General features: G+C 43.1%; 2 pseudogenes; both read left to right on the plus strand.

Moving 5' to 3' along the window:
- Positions 1-2953: 2953 nt before the first annotated feature.
- On the plus strand, positions 2954-3447 carry LOC100684592 (annotated as a pseudogene).
- Positions 3448-10003: 6556 nt separating this feature from the next.
- LOC119869128 lies at positions 10004-15287 on the plus strand (annotated as a pseudogene).
- Positions 15288-20142: the final 4855 nt, after the last annotated feature.

Consider the following 20142-nt stretch of genomic DNA (forward strand, 5'->3'; position numbering starts at 1 on the left):
GAGTATTTGCTGAAAATCCCTTTGCCTGTGAAGCTGTTGTCAGCCTCAAATGTAGAATTCACCTTTTGTGGAGGGAAGAGCAGCAAAATGGAAGTTAATATAGTAGGAGCTCTTTGGGAGATGCCCTGAGTTGTGAGCTAGCACAGCCTTGCAGCTACTGCCTGGCTTTCCTCCATGGACTTTGTCAGCTTGTCCTCCTTGACAAGATACTCACAGGGTCTCAGATAAGGAGGAAGTGAGATAAATCTCTGGACCCAAGGATCTTGTCTCTGAACCCCCATTCAAGGAGAAACTTATCTGGAGAGACTGAGCAAGGTGATCTCTCCTGCACGATGATAATGCTTCCACAGGAAACAGAAATATTCCAGTAATGCCCATAGACTGAGAGAAAATGGAGCATTCCAGGACACACAGACATACACATAAAAGAGCCCAAGGCACCTCGCCACTCAATGTGGAGAAGATGAACAGGAAGAAGCACCATGATCCAGCTGAACGTGCAGACTCCAAACATTCTTCCACACTCAGTTCTATCATCTCATTCTGTAGAGTGTGACCTTGTGTCACTACTGTTATATCCACTGGGGATACACTGACCATAACGCTGGTCCCAGACACAGTCTCCTTTCTCTGAAACATCTCCATGGGAACTTGGACCAGATCCTGCAGGCTCTCCTCGACAGCACCTCCTCTCTTCTCTTCTCCCCTCTGTTCCTCTGTCTTTGACTTTGGTCTCTCCCTCTGGCACTTCAGGTCTGAGCTATGTCTCCACATCAGGATTTCAGAGAAAACCAGAAATGATCTTTCTGTAGTTTCTACTCTCAAGGGTCCAACTCTTGGAGGAGAATGGTAAGAAAACGGAGTTGCAAGAAATCCCTCACATGCTCCTTCCTGCTCTAAGACCTAGGCTCCATTTTTTTTTTACCCAGCACAAATAGTCAGTCTTAATATTTTTAGAGGTCTCTTTATTTTTATATATAGAGAGAGCATGCAGTGGGGAGCTGCGGGTGGGCAGAGGAGGAGGGAAGGAGGCTCAAGCAGACTCTGGACTCAGTGCAGAGCTCTGTGCAGGGCTCGGGCTCACTATCCTGGGATTAGGACATCAGCAAAAATAAGAGTTAATGTTCAATGAACTGCACCTCCTAGATGCACCCCCTACTCCATTCTATGTAATATGAAAGTAAAATTATTACATTTCCTGAAAAGTGTGTGTTTATCTACTTTTAGGTATTTGCACGTGGGATATAATGATTTTTATCTACTTCAGAATTATCTGATGCCCTCACTCATGGGGAATCCTGGAGGAATCCATAGACAAAGGCTTGCCTGCATATTTTAAGATAAGTCATTATTTTTCTTGTGCTCCAGATTTTCATTCAGAAGAATTCTGTGGACAGTAGATCCACCACAGAAACATTTTCTACCATAGAAACTGTCCCAGGCTGTAGCATTTTTTCACACACACAGACACAAAACTCTCAGCAGTATGTTTTCTCACTCCATGGTAGACACCAGGGGAACTCAGGGGACTTTGGGTGAGGCTGGGTTGTGGGGTAAGGAGGAGGCTGTGTCTCACCCCTGCCCTGTGCTCCGTGACACCTGGAAGTTCTACAGATGTAGGTGTAGTGTCTGCAGAGATAAGGAATAGACAGATTTGTCTCTCAACAAATCCTAGACTGATGATTCAGTGGATAGTTAACATGCTTGCTCTCACAGCATTCCTCTTGGTTAACATAATCATTTCAGATAAAAAATCTTTGAGATGCTTACCTCTAAATGTAAGTTCAAGACTTTGCATATTTAGAAGACCATCTCCATGGAGAACCATCCCTCAGCATGTTTCAAAGTCTTTAGAGGGATAAGGGTCACATAGCCTCATTCTTCATCTTGCATTCTCTCTCTCTCTCAATCTCTCTCTCTCTCTCTCTCTCTCTCTAATGGAAAGTTTTGTGTCCCAACAAAGGGCCACAGGACCTGTGAGCTCAGGGGCATAATTCCCCTCAGCACCAACTCTCCTCCAATCACATGTGGGATGTTTGACAGAATCTTCTGGGTCCAGGGGGCTTTGGGCAGGATAAACCCATCGCTGTAGTCATGGGGGGTTAAACACTAATGTTCTATCCTGAACATGCTGGACACAAGTTGTAGAGACTCAAGCTGTGCCCAACCCAGAGAGTGGTCTGTCTCCAAATCCCTTTATCCAAGAAGCTCTGTCTGTTTGGTAATTTTGTCCCCATGTCCTCAGTGCTGTGCGCAACTCAGGGGAAGATAACTCTGGAAATCAGAGAAGCCTCATGTGAGGAAAGTCCCAGCATCCTGCATAGCAGGGGCCATGTGTCCATGGGGATGTGTTATGCTCTGGACTGGATCCTGAACTCTAAGAGGAATTTGTATAAGAGATACCACCTTAGCCCTGAACAGGAACAGTCAAGGGAGCTGTGGACACCTCTTTCTGAAGATTCTCACTGGAGCAAATAGTGAGCCCCGAAGTAATGTGAGCTGGCATACAGGGACTGGCCTGGCCCGAATGCGGCCTTAATGCATGGAACAGTGAGCAAAGAGTTGGGGAAGCAGGAGATGTGGGCCCTGGTCACCTTGTCACACAGTGGTGCCTCTGGGTCTGGACACCAGGGGGCATTCTGGTTCCATTTCTGAAGAGTCAGTGTGATCAGAGTTGGGACCTGCCCCTTGGCACTGCTTGTGCCCCCTGCTCAGAGATCGCAGCTGGGACCTCCCCACCCCCTGGCCTTACACAGCCCCTCCCTTGTCCATGCCCCTGTCATCTCCGGCAGAGGGACCTGACCCAAAGCCAGGTGGGTGTAAGAAACCTGGAATCTCATTTGCATGGATGGGCCTTCCCTCTCAGAGAGGATGAAGAAGGGAAGAGAGAGACTAGGGGAGGCTCTGCTCAGCTGTGGGACCACTGAAGGCAGGATCAGTGATGACCTCCACCATGGCCTGGTCCCCTCTCCTCTTCAGCCTCCTAGCTCACTGCACAGGTGACTGAATGTGGGGATGGGGGAAGGGACCTTGGGAGGACATGTGAGTTTCTGCTGCCTCTTCTTGATTCCAAACCCCAGCATCATCCTCTCTGTGTCTCTCCCTCTTGTAGGGTCCTGGGCCCAGGCTTTGCTGACTCAGCCACCCTCAGTGTCTGAGGCCCTGGGACAGAGGGTCACCATCTCCTGCACTGGAAGCAGCACCAACATCGGCAGTGGTTATGATGTACAATGGTACCAGCAGCTCCCAGGAAAGTCCCCTCAAACTATCGTATACGGTAATAGCAATTGACCCTCGGGGGTCCCAGATCAATTCTCTGGCTCCAAGTCTCACAATTCAGCCACCCTGACCATCACTGGGCTCCAGACTGAGGACGAGGCTGATTATTACTGCCAGTCCTCTGATGACAACCTCGAAACGGTGTGGGGAGGAGTCTCCACCAGCTAGGACAGTGTGAGGATCCATTTCTGATGCAGGATGGCATCTACCTCATGTTTCCGGGATATAGGATCAGCCCCTGTTCCAGGGGACTGTTGATCAGGAGTCCAAGCAATGCACATCTCTGCTTACTCTTGACTGACCTTGATGAAACTTCACCAGTGTCTGTTGCTGTGGAGTTAAGTATTTTCTGTGCTCTTCAGGTCCCTTGTTTTCATAAGAATCTAATTCTTATTAAAGAATTAATAAAGAATTTATAAATCTAATTTGTCAGATTAACAGGAGAAAATCAAGTTTCATAGCCTACATAATGGGTATCCACACAGACGTGGAGAATTCCAAAGACAGTCAGGCACCATGATACTTATATGAGTGAAGGAGAAGGGCAGTAATCCGCTGACCAAAGAGGAGAAAGTGCATTAGAGGGAAGGTGAGAGTTGTTTGGAAAAAAAAGAGGTTGTCCTGCTGTGTATATAGATATCTTAGGTAAAGAGCGAGCCTGATAATAGCTCTCTTTCTGGTCCAAGCTGGCAATTTGGGGGGATTATAGAGCTTTTCTTAAATCTGCTGAGTTTCATTTGTTTAAAGTAAAAATAATATTCATGCCAATGGGATCCAACTCGGGCAGCTTATCTTTAGCCAGTTCCCTCCCTTCTCTGAAATTTCCCAAAGATACATGTGTTAAAACTTGTGCTAGCAGATTGTTCATTTTGTGGACCCTCTCCTGACAATAGGCCAGTTTATTTAAACCCATTTCAGGAGAGGTTGATGGAGGTGCATTCTCAAAGTCAGGCTTGTGGTTCAAGAAATCAGGTATTAAACAAGAGGCAGTTGTATGGGGAAAAAAGGATGGTAAATGATCGAATGAAATTGTAAGCAGTTGCTGAGTTCTGAGGGTAACCAGCGGAGAAGGTTTCTTGATGTCAAGCTCATGTCGTCTTCAGGTAGAGTGACAGAAGGCTGTGACAATCTGACAGACTTTCCTGGTTTGTACTTCAAATGTGTCTGGTGATCTCTGTCCCAGAGAGCCACTGGCATGAAGACCACCTGTACATGAGCCACTGTGGTGACTTTCCTGAAGGTTTTATCACTGGATGCACAGTTACCTTTCAGGACTTTAGGATATAGGACAGTTTGAATGCACTTCCAAAGGTGGGAGAAAAATCAACATGCTAGTTTTCAGACTTGTAGCCAGAGATTTTAGGAAGCTAGAGAAAATCAGGATCAAGTTCAGGTTATAATGAACAGGAATCGCATCAAGTATTTTCTCAGATGTGTCATTGAAATACATGTTTTCTCAACAACCAGCCTCATTTCTACTAAGTATAGTTGCAGCAAGCATGGCACTTGAACATATAGGCTCTTGTTAAAATGTGATTTTCTGCAACTTTTGTGAAAAACCTCTGGATGAAATGTTTAACAACTCCCCCATATAGAAGCCAAGCCAAAACTTGTGCCAAACCTTGTCATCAGACATACCCTGCAACACGTATACACTTGGTTGCATTGTCTGTTCTTGAGGTACCCAAATATCCCAAGATTCCCACCCTGCCAGGATACGACCTCCTGACTAGCTTGGTAAAGCTGTTGGAAACTCTGTAAAAAGGTAGTAGGATGATATTTCCAAGAGGTTTTACTGGATCCATAAAGTCAATGCTACTTTCCTAAATCTGACTGGTCATATCTGATTATTTATGTATAGATGTATACAGATGCATATATCTCATTCAAATATGACATTGTACCCCTTGTTCATTTCCTAGAGTTAGGAGTCTCTCAAAGTTTGTCACCGTCTCTAATTTATCCCACTCATTTTCTCTCCTTTTCCCCTAAGGGGTGGTGGAAGGGGAAATGAGGTGACTGGGTGATGGGCACTGAGGGGGGCACTTGATGGGATGAGCACTGGGTGTTACAGTATATGTTGGCAATTCGAACGCCAATGAAATATATATATTTATAAATATATTACAAATAAAAGAAAATTTACATATATATAAAACCAGTATGACATTCTAGTGAAGACATGGCCAACACACACATGAGAAAATGCTCTGCATCACTTGCCATCAGGGAAATACAAATCAAAACCACCATGAGATACCACCTCACGCCAGTGAGAATGGGGAAAATTAACAAGGCAGGAAACAACAAATGTTGGGAGAGGATGCGGAGAAAAGGGAACCCTCTTATACTGTTGGTGGGAATGTAAAATCGTGCAGTCACTCTGGAAAACTGTGTGGAGGCTCCTCAAGGAGTTAAAAATAGACCTGCCCTATGACCCAGCAATCGCACTGCTGGGAATTTACCCCAAAGATACAGATGCAATGAAACGCCGTCACCTGCACCCCGATGTATCTAGCAGCAATGTCCACAATAGCCAAACTGTGGAAGGAGTCTCGGTGTCCATCGAAAGATGAATGGATAAAGAAGCTGTGGTCTATGTATACAATAGAATATTCCTCAGCCATTAGAAATGACAAATACCCACCATTTGCTTCAATGTGGATGGAACTGGAGGGTATTATGCTGAGTGAAATAAGTCAATCGGAGAAGGACAAACATTATATGGTCTCATTCATTTGGGAAATATGAAAAATAGTGAAAGGGAATAGAAGGGAAAGGAGAATAAATGGGTAGGAAATATCAGAAAGGGAGAACATGAGAGACTCCTAACTCTGGGAATTGAACTAGGGGTGGTGGAAGGGGAGGAGAGTGGGGGTTGGGGGTGAGTGGGTGATGGGCACTCAGGTGGGCACTTGACATGATGAGCACTGGGTGTTATTCTGTATGTTGGCAAATTTAACACCAATAAAAAATAAATTTATTATTAAAAAATTATTGTCAAAACTTGAAAGTAACCAAGATGTCCTTTAGTAGATGAATGGATAAATGAACTGTGGTACATCCAGATAATGGAGTATTTTTCGGTACTAAAAATAAATGAGCTATGAAGCCATGAAAAGTTGTGAAGAAAGCTTAAATGCATATTACTAAGTGAAAGAAGCCAATCTGAGAAGGCTACATACTATGTGATTCCAACTATATGACATTTTAGTAAAGGCAAAACTATGGAGATAATAAAAAGATCAGTGGTGGCCAAGGTTAGAGGGGGGAAGGTATAGAGTATTTCTAGGGCAATGAAAATGCTTTGTAGGATAAAATAATGATGGGTACCTGTCATTCTACATTTGTCCAAATTCATGGAATGTTCACTCATGAAGAGTCAGCCCTAATGAAAACTATGGGCCATGGGTGATAATAATGTGTTAGTGTAGGTTCATCAATTGTAACAAATATACCATTCTTATGGGGGATGTCAATGGCAAGGAGGGGTTATGCATGTGTGAGACAGGGAGAATATGGGAAATCTTGGTGCCTTTTACTCAGTATTTTTGTGAAAATAAAACAGTTCTAAAAATAGTCTATTAAAAATTAAATTAAAAAAATCTTGGTAATATAACCGATGTTTCCAGTTATATCTTCTTATAAAAAAACAGAATCTTAAAACCTTGTGCTAATAAATATACTGTCATAAAATATGAGTGCTCAATGACAGATTGTGAGTTTTGCAGGGATCAGGTATGGAGAAAAGTTAAATAGATTATTTTTTTTAAAAGATTTTGTTTATTTAATCATGAGAGACACACAGAGAGAGACAAAGAGAGAGACAGAGAGAGGCAGAGACACAGGGAGAGGGAGAAGCAGGCTCCATACAGGGACCCAACTTGGGACTCCATCCTGGGGTCCAGGATCATGCCCCAGGCTGCAGGCAGTGTTAAACAGCTGAGCCATCCAGGGCTGCCCAAATAGTTTCTTTTGTTCAGGAGTGAAGCAGAGGTCACTGTCCCGCATGGGAAAGGCACTGAGGACCTGCTCTCAGAGCCAGTGTAAACAAGAAAGGGTTTGGGCTCTTTATTTGGGGTAAGGAATGCAGGGCCTGGCTTCCTTTGAATCAGCACTGGCGGGTTCACTACTGATTTGTGTTCTCTGATGTGGTCAGGATCTCTCCTGGCCTGGTAGAGAATGTCAGGTCCCCATTCTCTTTGTGCTGTTAAAATCCTCAAGTACTGATTTGGTTTTGGTTGTTTGTTTGTTTTGTATTTCTTTTTAAATCTTAGGTAGATCTGCAAGATGTGAGCTGGGAACCGAGAGACACTAGGACAGAGATCCCAGAATACAGCTGGGGACTAAAATGACTTCTCTTCTGTCAGGAAAGCTATATCTCACTGTTTTTGTTGTTGTTTACATCCTGGGCACCCTGTAGCTTTGTCTGCTCACATTTTGTCCCACTGATGGGACTCCTGGGTACCATAGACCCTCATTAATGGAGTGCATCAGCATGGTCCTTCCGAGATGAGCAGCAGAGCCCAAAGACAGCTCTCCCTGGGGACAGCCTGCATCACCCTAGAGCCAGCGGGGAACAGGGTTTCTGTCTGCATCTTCCAACTTTGGGAGGGGCTCCTGGGCCCTGGGTTCTCCACACCCAGTTTCCAATCCTGGTGCTCACCAGTGGCTTCAGACCTTCCCAGTAGGAAAGGACTCCTCTGACCTGGGAAGCCTTGAGGATGCCTGACACAGGTTCTAGGGGTGGCTCAGGTCTCCCTTCAAGGTGAGGGAGGCTGGCTGATTACTGTGACTCCCCAGTTAATCTAAGATGAACTATATTTCATGCCCTGTGGGAGAGAACAGTGATGTGACAGGACGTACCACAGGGGACACAGTGATCTCTAAAGCGCCCTGGTCAGCTTGCATCAGTATGACCTCTCAGAGGTACCAGACAGCCCAGAGGATGCTCCTGCATGACTCTTGTAGGATCAGTCAGGACCCACAGGGGGCACTGCTCTATCACTTTCCTGCCTGTGAGGACTCCTGGGGACTTGGGTGATTCTGTCTCCAGTCTATCAATCCCTCCATTCATTACTTATATTTATATTCCCCAAATGAATGAGAACATATAATGTTTGTCCTTTTCCGATTGACTCATTTCACTCAGCATAATATAATAGTGAAAGGGAATAGAAGGGAAGGGGGAGGAAATGGGCGGGAAATGTCAGAAAGGGAGACAGAATATAAAGACTCCTAACTCTGGGAAGTGAACTAGGAGTGGTGGAAGGGAAGGAGGATGGGGGGTGGGGGTGACTGGGTGACGGACACTGAGGGGGCACTTGACGGGATGAGCACTGGGTGTTGTTCTGTATGTTGGCAAATTGAACACCAATAAAAAATAAATTTATTATTAAAAAAGAACCCTCCATTCTGCTCTGGCTGCAGATCCCCACCCCCATCCGCCCACCGGAAAGTCAATAGGACGCTGGTGTCTGGGGAAGGCCGGGGGTAATATGTCCAGGTGGACACCCCCAGGGACCCGTGCTTGAACTATGACTTCCAATTGTGCTCTTGATGAAATAAGGACTAAGTGCCTGAGTCCTTTGTCTGCCATCATTTCAGTTGTTATTTCTTACTGGACTTTCTCTTTTATGTCACTAATTTATAGTTATCTATGGAAATAGATAGTGTTTGTGTTTTTAGCTTTCCCCATTCTTTCTTTTTTCTTTGTATGAATATCATTCCTCATCTCAAAATTTGATAGGTGTGAAATTACCTATTGTTTTCTTAAATGTCAGGGATGCCTTAGTTTAATTGGAAGATCATGAGTATGATTGTTTTTCTCTGATATGAGTTCAGGCTCTCAAACATGAAGAGAAAGAAAAAAGGAACATGCATGATTTATCAAACCAGCAATTTGCAAGTAGTTGCAAAATGAATGGCAGGCATTTTGGTATCTAACACTTGGGCAAACACAAGGCCTGAGCTTCATTTCCCCTGTTCCTGAAGACTCCTTATGCTCCTGCCAGTCCTCCTTCTCTAGGTTCCTTCCACAGCCTTCAGGACCATCTGATCCTCAGCATAACACAATGGGAAACGGAGTTCAAAATGGTCCATGAGGATCACTTGTTCACAGAGTGTTGGGTTCATTTCTGATAAAGAGACATCCTTGGTCAGCTCGCCCTCGAATACTGCAGACATGGTCCCTGATTAATGAAGAGGAGGGCACCATCGTTATATCTGTCACATGGACTCTGAGATTCCCAGTATACTCATGGCTGGAGGAGTGACTGCTAGGATCCTCCAAAGAGACAGGAAGCAATGTCCCTGGGGAGGGCAGAAAATGTTCCAGAGAGGGGTTAGAGTTGAGGTGATTTAGAGGCTGGTCCAGGAGTTGGAGAATGTATCCATCTCCTCATACAGCTGTCAGGATTCTCAGAGAGGAACTTTGGGATGGAGGTCACCAGGGTCATAGGTCGTGGATTTAGAGAAAGATGTCTTCCTGCCAGTCTGTGTCCCAGTTCATTCTGCAGACATTTGTGTGTGTGAGGTACCAGCACCTGTCCCTTTCAAGATCTCCCAGGTGACTTGCGGGTGACCCTGGAGTAGGGAGAGAGAGGAAGCTGATTTGCATAAAGCACTGGCTTATTCTCATAGGTCTGGAGTCATGGAAAGGTCCTAGGACACCCTTCTCCAGCCAAAGAAACTGTGGATCCCACCTCCAGTGAGGGTCCCCACCATGGCCTGGATGGTGCTTCTTCCCGGGCTCCTTGCTTATGGCTCAGGTCAGGGAAATGGACTGTGCATCTGCTGGGGGCACAGAGAAGCAGGGATTCATGTGACCCTTGTCTCCCATAATAGCACCTTTCTCTCTTTTTGGTTTTAGGAGCTGATTCTCAGATTGTGGTGACCCAGGAGCCATCACTCTCAGTGTCTAGAGGAGGGACAGTCACACTCACTTGTGGCCTCAGCTCTGAGTCAATCACTACAACTACCCCAGCTGATCCCAGCAGACCCCAGGGCAGGCTCCTCACACAATTATCTATGACAAAAACAGCCGCCCCTCTGGGGTCCCTGATCACTTCTCAGGATCCATCTGTGGGAACAAAGCCACCCTCACCATCACAGGAACCCAGCCTGAGGACAAGGCTGACTACTACTGTGGTATCCAACATGGCAGTAGGAGGAGCCTCATTAACCCACAACATCTCAGATAAGGAGGAAGTGAAACAAAAACCCCTGGGTCATTTTATCTGGTCCTCTTCATTGAGAAGCTTCTGTGGAGCTTACAATCAGGTGTATGACAGTGATGCTAAGCATAGTGACAGAGATAGATGAGGGGGTGGGCAACAGTCCTGGGGCCATAGCTCCCAAGCAAGGACACAGGCCCTAAGGTAGTAAATCCCTTTACTGGTGACCACAGTAGAGCATATTCTTCAGGTATGCTGGCATGAAAAGGTGCCTCCCTGTAACTCTTTGCTTTCTTAAAGACAATATCCATAGACCCTGTAAACTGTTAGATAAAATGTTTATTAATACTAAAATCTTAACATCACTAATACTTTCTTGCTCATAAAATGTGTAGAATAGATGAAATCCATACAGACAACAGCACACACCAGCATACTATGTTTTCAGTAATATTACACTTATATTTATTTTTTTCTAAGATTTTATTTTTCAGGAACCTCTACATCCAGCATTGGGCTCAAACCTACAACCGAGATCAAGGGCCCACCCTCCAGTGAGTGAGCTAGCAAGGAGCCCCTATAGATGCATATTTATTTTTTTCAAAAATTTTATTTATTTATTCATGAGTGCTACACAGAGAGAGACAGAGACATAGGCAGAGGGAGAAGCAAACCCACTGTAGGGAGCCTAATGTGGGACTCCATCTCGGGACTCTAGGATCATGCCCTGAGCCAAAGGCAGACGCTCAAACTATGAACGACCTAGGCATCCCTAAATGTGTACTTTCAACAGAGAAAATATTTATGTATTTATCTGAAAGAGAAAGATGGCATGAGATAAAGGGGAGCTGAGGGAGAGGGACAAAGGATTCCTTGCTCACCTGGTAGCCCTATGCTGGGCTGGATATCAGGATCCCAGCATCATGTCTTGAGCTGAAAGCATATCATTTACCACCTGAGCCACCCAGCCATAATAATTTTTTAATTATTTATTTAAACTCAACTTGTCAACATATAACACCGGTTCCCATCCCATCAATGCCCTCCTTAGTGCCTCTCACCCAGTCACCCTGTCCCCTACTCTCCTCCCCTTCTGAAACCCTTTGTTTCCCAGAGACAGGAATGTCTTATGGTTTGTCTTCCTCCCAAACTTTCCACCACCCAGTTTTGCTCCTTTCCCTTATAGTCCTTTGCTATTTCTTATATTCCACATATGAGTGAAACCATTTGATGATTGTCTTTCTCCAATCGACTTATTTCACTCAGTAAAATACCTTCCAATTCCATCAGGTCAACATAAATTGTAGGTAATTCATCCTTTCTGATGGCTGAGTAATATTGCATTGTATATATCCCCTTTATCCATTCATCTGTCAAAGGGTATGGTGGCTCTTTCCACAGTTTGGCTATTGTGGACATTGCTGCTATGAACACTGGGTGCAGGCATCCCATCATTCCACTACATCTGGATCTCTGGGTTGCCCCCAGTGGTTGCCCCCAATACCCAGTAGTGTATTTACTGGGAAGTAGGGTACCTCTATTTTTACCTTCTTGAGAATCCTCTGGACTGTTTCCCACAGTGGCTGTAACAGCTTGAATTCCCACCAACAGTGCAAGAGAGTTCTCCTTTCTCCACATTATTTCCAACATTTGTTGCTTCCAGTCTTGTTAATGTTAGCCATTCTCACTGGTGTAACGTGATATCTCATTGTGATTTGGATTTGTGTTTCCTTGACAACAAGTGACGTGGAGCATTTTCTCATGTGCTTGTTGGGTCGCATGCAGGTCTTTGAAGAAAAGTCTGTTCATGGCTTCTGTCCGTTTCATGATGGATATTTCTTCTTGGGTGTTGACTTTAAATTCTTTATAGATCTTGGATATTAGCCCTTTATCTTATATGTCATTGGCAAATATCTTCCCACATTCTGTAGGCTGTCTTTTAGTTTTGTTGACTGTTAATGTTGCTGCGCTGATGTTTTTATCTTGATGAAGTCCCAATAATTCATTTTTACTTTTGTTTCCCTTGCTTTCTTTTTTTTAGAAATTATTTTTTTTTTATTTATGATAGTCACATAGAGAGAGAGAGAGGCAGAGACACAGGCAGAGGGAGAAGCAGGCTCCATACCCTGGGAGCCCGACGTGGGATTCGATCCCGGGTCTCGAGGATCGTGCCCTGGGCCAAAGGCAGGCGCTAAACTGCTGAGCCACCCAGGGATCCCCCCTCGCTTTCTTACGTGTATCTTGCGAGAGGTTGCTGTGGCCAAGTCCCAAAAGCGTGTTGCCTGTGTTCTCTAGGGTTTTGATGGAATCTTGTCTCACATTTAGATCTTTTATCCATTTTGAGTTTGTCTTTGTGTGTGGTGTAAGAGAGTGGTCCAGTTTCATTCTTCTGCATGTGGAGGTCCAATTTTCCCAGCACCATTTATTGAGGAGACTGTTTTTCTTCCAGTGGATAGTCTTTCCTGCTTTGTCAAATATTAGTTGACCATAGAGTTGAGGGTCCTTTCCTGGATTCTCTATTCTTCTCCATTGATCTATGTGTCCGTTTCTGTGCCAGTACAGCACTGTCTTGATGACCACAGCCTTGAATTACCACCTGAAATCTGGCATTGTGATGGCCCCCGCTATGGTTTTCTTTTTAAAAATTCCCCTGGCTATTTGGGGTCTTTTCTGATTCCACAAAAATCTTAAGATTTTTTTTCCAACTCTCTGAAGAGAATGACTCCTTAAATTCTCTTTCTTCAGTCTCATTGTTAGTGTATAGAAATGCCACTGATTTCTGGGAATTAATTTTGTATCCTGCCACACTGTCAAATTGCTGTATGAGTTTTGCAATCTTGGGGTGGAATCATTTGGGTTTTTATGTACAGTATTATGTCATCTGCAAAGAGGGAGTGTTTGACGTATTCTTTGCCAATTTGAGTGCGTTTTATTTCTTTTTGTTGCTTGATTGCTGAGTCTAGGACTTCTAGTACTATCTGAAAGAGCAGTGGTGAGAGTGGACATCCCTGTCTTGTTTCTGATCTTAGAGGAAAGGCTCTCCGTGTTTCCCCATTGACAATGATATTTGCTGTGGGCTTTTCATAGATGGCATTTAAGATGTTGAGGAATGTTCCCTCCATCCCTACACTCTGAAGAGTTTGGATCAGGAATGGATGCTGTATTTTGTCAAATGCTTTCTCTGCATCTATGGAGAGGATCATATGATACTTGATTTATCTATTGTTGATGTGATGTATCACATTGATTGTTATATGAGTGTTGAACCAACCTTGAATTCCCCGACTAAATCCCAATTGGTCATGGTGAATAATCTTAATGTACTATTGGATCCTATTGGCTAATATCTTGTTGAGAATTTTTGCATCTGTGTTCATCAGGGATATTGACGTATACTTCTCCTTTTTTGTGGGGTTTGTTTGGTTTTGGAATTAAGGTGATGGTGGCCTAATAAAATGAGTTTGGCAGTTTCCCATCCCTTTCTATTCTTTGGAACATTTTTAGTAGAAACGGCATTATTTCTTCTTTAAACATTTGATAGAATTCCTTTGGGTAGCCGTCTACCTCTGGACTCTTGTGTCTTGGGAGGTTTCTGATGACTGCTTCAATTGCCCCCCTGGATATTGGCCTGTTCAGGTTATCTATTTCTTCCTGTTATAGTTTTGCATTCTTATAATAAAATTTTGGATTTTTCCAGAAATGCTTTCATTTCTTCTAGATTGCCTAATTTATTGGCATATAGCTGCTCATAATATGTTGTGTTTTTTTTAATTTTTATTTATTTATGATAGTCACACACAGAGAGAGAGGCAGAGACACAGGCAGAGGGAGAAGCAGGCTCCATGCACTGGAAGCCCGACATGGGATCCGATCCCGGATCTCCAGGATCGCGCCCTGGGCCAAAGGCAGGCGCTAAACTGCTGCGCCACCCAGGGATCCCTCATAATATGTTTTTAAAATCTTTTGTATTTCCTTGGTATTGGTTGTGATCTCTCATTTTTCATTCATGATTTTATAATTCGAGTCATTTCTCTCTTCTTTTAAATAAGGATGGCTAATGGTTTATTCTTCTTATTAATTCTTTTTTTTTCTTATTATTAATTCTTTCAAAGAACCAACATCTTGTTTTGTTGATCTGCTCTACAGTTCTTCTGGTCTCTACTTCATTGAGTTTTGATTTCTTCTTCTGCTTGGTGTATGTTTTATTTGCTGTTCTTCTCCAGTTTCTTTAGGTGTGCGAGGTTATCTTGTGTATTTGGTTTTTTTTTTTCAAAATTTTTGAGGGATATTTCTATTGCGATGTATTTCCCTCTTAGGACTGCTATGCCATTTCCCAAAGATTTTGAATGGTTGTATCTTTATTTTAGTTAGTTTCTCTTTTGAAGCTCCCTGTATCTTGTCTTTTTAGGAATAGTTCCTAATAACATTGTGTATTTTTTCTCAGGAAATTGATCTATTTAAGCATTTTTGGACTTTTTTCTTCTTCTTAATAAAGTGTACCTGTTATTTATTATTAACCCATATTTATCATTCTTTATTTTTGTCCACATTTCAGTACTTATTTCCATATTTGCATATCATACATTTTCATTTAAAAGTTTTCAAGAGGTTTATCTTATTCTGTCATTGAAAAACCTGACTGTGAAGCACTATTTTGATTTAAATACAGGTCATGATTGTGTGGACACCAGGAGGCTCTGGATCATTGCGACTGACAAGTTAGAAGGACTGATGCCCACCTTCTTCACATGTGAGAAGGGCCTGCACCTGCTTCAGTGGTCCTTGGAGCAGGACTCCAACCCTTTGAGGCTCTCCTCTACTGTGACTCTATAACCCCCTGGTGAAACTGGAAGGTGGCATTTCTCAACCCACATGGAAACCTATGTCATCTCTTCCTTCTTCCTGTGACCAAAGGCATCACCAGTCCAGAATCATGTAGGGAACAGTCATGGGGAATGTGACCCCATATGTCATGAGTGACTCCATTCCCAAGAGCAAAAGGAAAGAAGGAGTAAGACTCTTTCTGCAGATCTCATGGTGGTGCCAAGGAGGCTGCACTGTCATATTTTCTTCATGGTTCAATGCCCGATTGCGACCTAAAATGCACATGAGAACACCACCTGCTACCCAATGTAGCTCAGAGAGCAGATCCTGCCCTCACTTACAGGACGTGGTGCCCACCATGCCACCCCACCACAGTGTGGGATTCCAGAATACCCACCTGTTTCTATTCTGCACACATGAGCTCCAGGAACTACAAAGTTAGCATGACTAAGGTCCTTGTTCAGGTGACCAAATGTCAGAGAGGGCAACTGAGGGTAGGACCCTTGTGATGGGAAGAATAACTGGGGGGTGTCCTGAGAGGAGTGCGGGGGAATTCCCTCAAACTGGAAGATTAAGGTGAGTGGCAGATAACAAGTTTTTCAGTTCACAGGGGCTTCTCTGACCTGACAGTAGTCTGAGCTTTGAAAAGATCAATCTTCTCCTTGGTTTTCTGTATCCATCTAGGTTCCTCATGCCCTCAGCCATTCACTCCAACACATTGCATAGGTTTCTCAGATAGCTCTCCTTTGGAGGGGCAGGGACTCTATGCTGGAGAACTCTCAATGATCCAGGCAGAGGAGGTCATTTCCCTTTGCCTTAGATGGTCCTCCCTCGCCCTGCACTTTTTGCTTAACCTTCTCTCCTCTCCTGGACATCTTGTAACTTTTGACTTCCTATCCCTCTGTTATTGATTTGGTTCTCCAAATGTGAATCACCTCCATTTTCAGAGTACAGGGTGAAAATCTCCCCTTCATCTGGGATTCCATGAAAAACGACTCTCTCATACTTCAACAGGCTCAGAGAGGGCCTTTCCCTAAACCACGATTTTCTATGACAGAGTTTCATAATTCTGTCTCCAACTTCTCCGTCTTATACCTCCCTTTGTCTAAGACCAGAAGCAGAGATGGACAAACATGTGGAGTAGATGTATGGGGATAGGCCACTGCCTTATATAGAGAAGATGCATCTTTGCAAGGGAACCTTAATTTTGTTGAAGGTCCATGAATCTTACCTATAATCCTCATTCAGATCCTTCCTCACTTGGAGTTCAGAGGTGAGGCAGACCCACACATCTCAGGGGAGAACTGCTGGTCTTTGACAACCTCCTCCTCTAAGGACTCACTTAGATGGTCCCCATACTCCTCAACACGAATTACCCTTATTTTCACAATCTGACCTTTTTGTTATACATATGTCATATCCCATCTATATCTATGTATTCTAGATATTTATATACATTTCATATATTACAGCATATTTTAAAATTATGTACTTTATTAATATCTGTGTCTTAGAGATTCAAAACTGAATAATTTCTATAATTTCTTTATTTGTAACTGAAGAAGTCTCAGAAGTGGAACATATGAATCAATTAAAGAAGGTATCATTATCTGGGAAATAATTTATAACCAGAAACTTATAGTTATTCACTGCACAATTCCAGCATAAATAGAAAATAAGGATGCCTCATTGGAATAAAATATACCTTTTTTTAATCATCCTTCAAATAATCCAGGAGTTGTAGGTGTGCGTCAAATCTTGAGGGTTATTACTTAGACATCATCGTTCTCAGAGAAGGGGAATCATGGTCCAGTGAGGAGATGAAGGAGATGTTAGAGCTTGGAAGAGGGAGTGGAATCTGGGGAACCAGCAGAGAAAGGCTGCTTGTAGGGAGGAGGGTGTCCTCTCCCAGGGGCCACATCCTGAGGAAGCAAAGAGCTGGAAGCATATCACTCCTCTCCTTCCTGCCAAAATCACTGGGTCAGGAACAAAGAGGGAAGCTCCTTCCTCACCCTATCTATTACAACTTCGACTGCATCAACCGAAGAATTCTTGGTCCTTGTGAAATACATGTTTCACAAATGATTACATAGGTTCTAGAAAACATAAATCAGATGTATGTCAAGCTGGAAAAGAAGAAAAAGTTTTAGGGTTTTCTATTTTCCCTATAAGAAATCAAGGCAACAGCCATTTTATTTAGTCATCTACTTTCTCCTGTGCATACAGTCAATCATGTGAGATTGCTTATTTTAAGCTCAAGGAAGCAGAGCTTCAGAGCTTCCTTCTCATATTCTTTCCTGTTTCATTACTTCTTCCTACTCTTCCAAAATAGGGAACAAACTCTATTATAAATCCTCAATGACATCTATCTAGCATCTCCCACAGGAGTTCAAGTGGTAAAGCCCTATCACAACCAGGTATGTTGTCTATATCCAAAATGAAGAAGCCCAAAAAAGATACTAAGAAACAATTCTATTTAGGATAGCTTAAAAAAAATAAAACATTTAGGAGGGAATATAACAAGTAGGAAAAAATTGTAAACTGAAAACTACAAAAGATTGCCAAAAATTAAACAGATTTAAGTAAGTGAGAAGACATGGTGGCAATGGATTGGATGACTTAACATAGTGAAGCTTCAACCACCATCATCCAAATACATCTACACACTTGGTGTCATCCTACCATTTGACACTGCCCCGGTTTAATCCTACACTGTCTACTGCTCATCCCCTCTGGTTCCCTGTTAGGCAAGATGTTAGATAATAGCTGTTTATTGGACTCAGATCTTAGACACACAGCTCCAGTGAATTCCATGAAACTCTGAACAGTATTTCTAGGTTAGGGTCCAATGTAATTAGAGTGCAGGACCATGAGGGTTTCAGTGCAGGGGAGGTTGAAGAACCCATCCGAAGTAAGGAGAGGTCCATTTATAGTAAGGTTCTCTTAATAGGAATCATCATGCTGAGTAAATAACAGAATGAGCCTAGAAATACAAAGTATATTAGAGGGACAAACAAATTAGAATTTCTGGCTAACATTCAAGGGAAAAATTGATCTCAGACAAATCAGTGGAGTGGAAGACACATTTCCCCTGATGGCATTATATTGTCATAGCAAATATAGGCTGAAAAGCCTTAGCAGTGAGGGATGCGGACTTGACAGGAAATCTATATAGTAACAAGAAAACAACAACGTTCAAACGAAGGAAGAATTCACATAGAATTATTACAAGGTGTGAACCACCTTGGTACCCTGAGAACCTTATGACCTTTACTTGTTTCAAGAAGATGATAGAGTGGTATGGACCTGAGGCACCTGGAAGAAGCAAACTGAATGACAGATAATTCTGAAATATCTGGTAATATGAGCACAATGCAATTTATCATCTATTTAACTGTCTGGAGAACATTAGTTTTTTGAAAATAAGTGTCACGTCCAAAGTTGACAAAGGCAACTCCTCATTCTCCTTTCCTGGGCAGTGACATTAAAATGATCCAGTTGCACAGTCTGGACACCATTCCAGGAGTGTTGGGTGGAGTCAGAGGAGATGGTGGGCTAAGCATGTTAGCGCAGCAGGGGGCTCTGTCTCATGAGTCCTGTGAGACCAGACTTCTGGGCCAGGTGTCTAAGAAAATACACAAATTCTTGCAAACTGGGCAGGCAGTGTCCTCAGTGAAGTGTTGTGCTGCACAGGAGTCCCTGGAGTCTCATGAGTTCTCAGTTCTGACTCACTTTCTCCAGTCACATTTCATCCTCAATCCCCATGGAGTCATTTTCAGAGCTGATGTTCAGGCAGGCAGAGACAATCCCATACCTGATAAAATTTGCATCTTGAAAAAAACAGTATTTCTACCTGTGTCTAAGGTGAGAGACCTTTGATGAGGGGCAGATAGGAATGCCACCAGTGAGTCCTCAGGGATCAGAGTGCTGGGGCTTCTTTGTCCTGTCCTGATTCTTCCCTTTACCTCCTCCCTCATCAACAAGGAGTTCTTTCAGTGATGAGGGAAAAGATGCAGAGGGCGGTCATTTGTATTCCCTTTATTTACACAGGATGGTCATCACCCCAGTCGTCCTGTTGCCTTATGCTTCAAGCTCTTCTTCAGGGGGCTAAACTGGAACATGCTATCCTATCATCTGTGGTAACAGATATTTTTTTTCTCTTAGAAAAAAAATTCATATTTGCATCTAATTTCTAATCTATATGTTTATACATATTATATACTTGAAATTATATTGTATAAAATATGTAAGCATTAAACATATGATAAATATATAATGTATTATTTATCAAGATTATTAGTCGAATGAGAGAGAGATAATGTGTGGGGAAGGGCAGAGGGGAGGAGTGAGAAATTTTAGCAGATTCCACTGTAGAGGTGACAGGCAGATGTGGGGAATTGAGACCGGACGAACCTCCTGAGTTCTGTTCTCCATCCATTGGGCCTGAACAAAATTGCTTGTTGTTTGGAAGTTTGTTTGTAGCATGTATGGATTCAGACTGTGTGTTCTCTAGGCCTTGAGATGGGATCGTCATAAGGACTTTTACTACCATCCCTGGTGTCACCCCAGAACATAGTTATTTCCTCTTCACCAAGTCATTAGAAACACTGGCATATTTGGCCAACTTCATAGGTGAAGATTATAGCAGCAGAACACAGATACTTGGGGTTTCAGGAACACGGGAGCCAATGGAGAGCAACTGGTGCCATGACTGGTATGGTTCCACTTCTAGTATGATCTGGATGACTGGAAAATGTGATGTGAAATGTCTCTTAGAGAAGATGTGTCCAATTTCCCCTGAATAATAACAAAAATAAAACCTAACAGAGAAAATCAATAAACCAGAGACAGAATATATTTCTGA

Source organism: Canis lupus, chromosome 26 (genome assembly GCF_011100685.1).
Source record: "Canis lupus familiaris isolate Mischka breed German Shepherd chromosome 26, alternate assembly UU_Cfam_GSD_1.0, whole genome shotgun sequence".
Classification (NCBI taxonomy): Eukaryota; Metazoa; Chordata; class Mammalia; order Carnivora; family Canidae; genus Canis; species Canis lupus.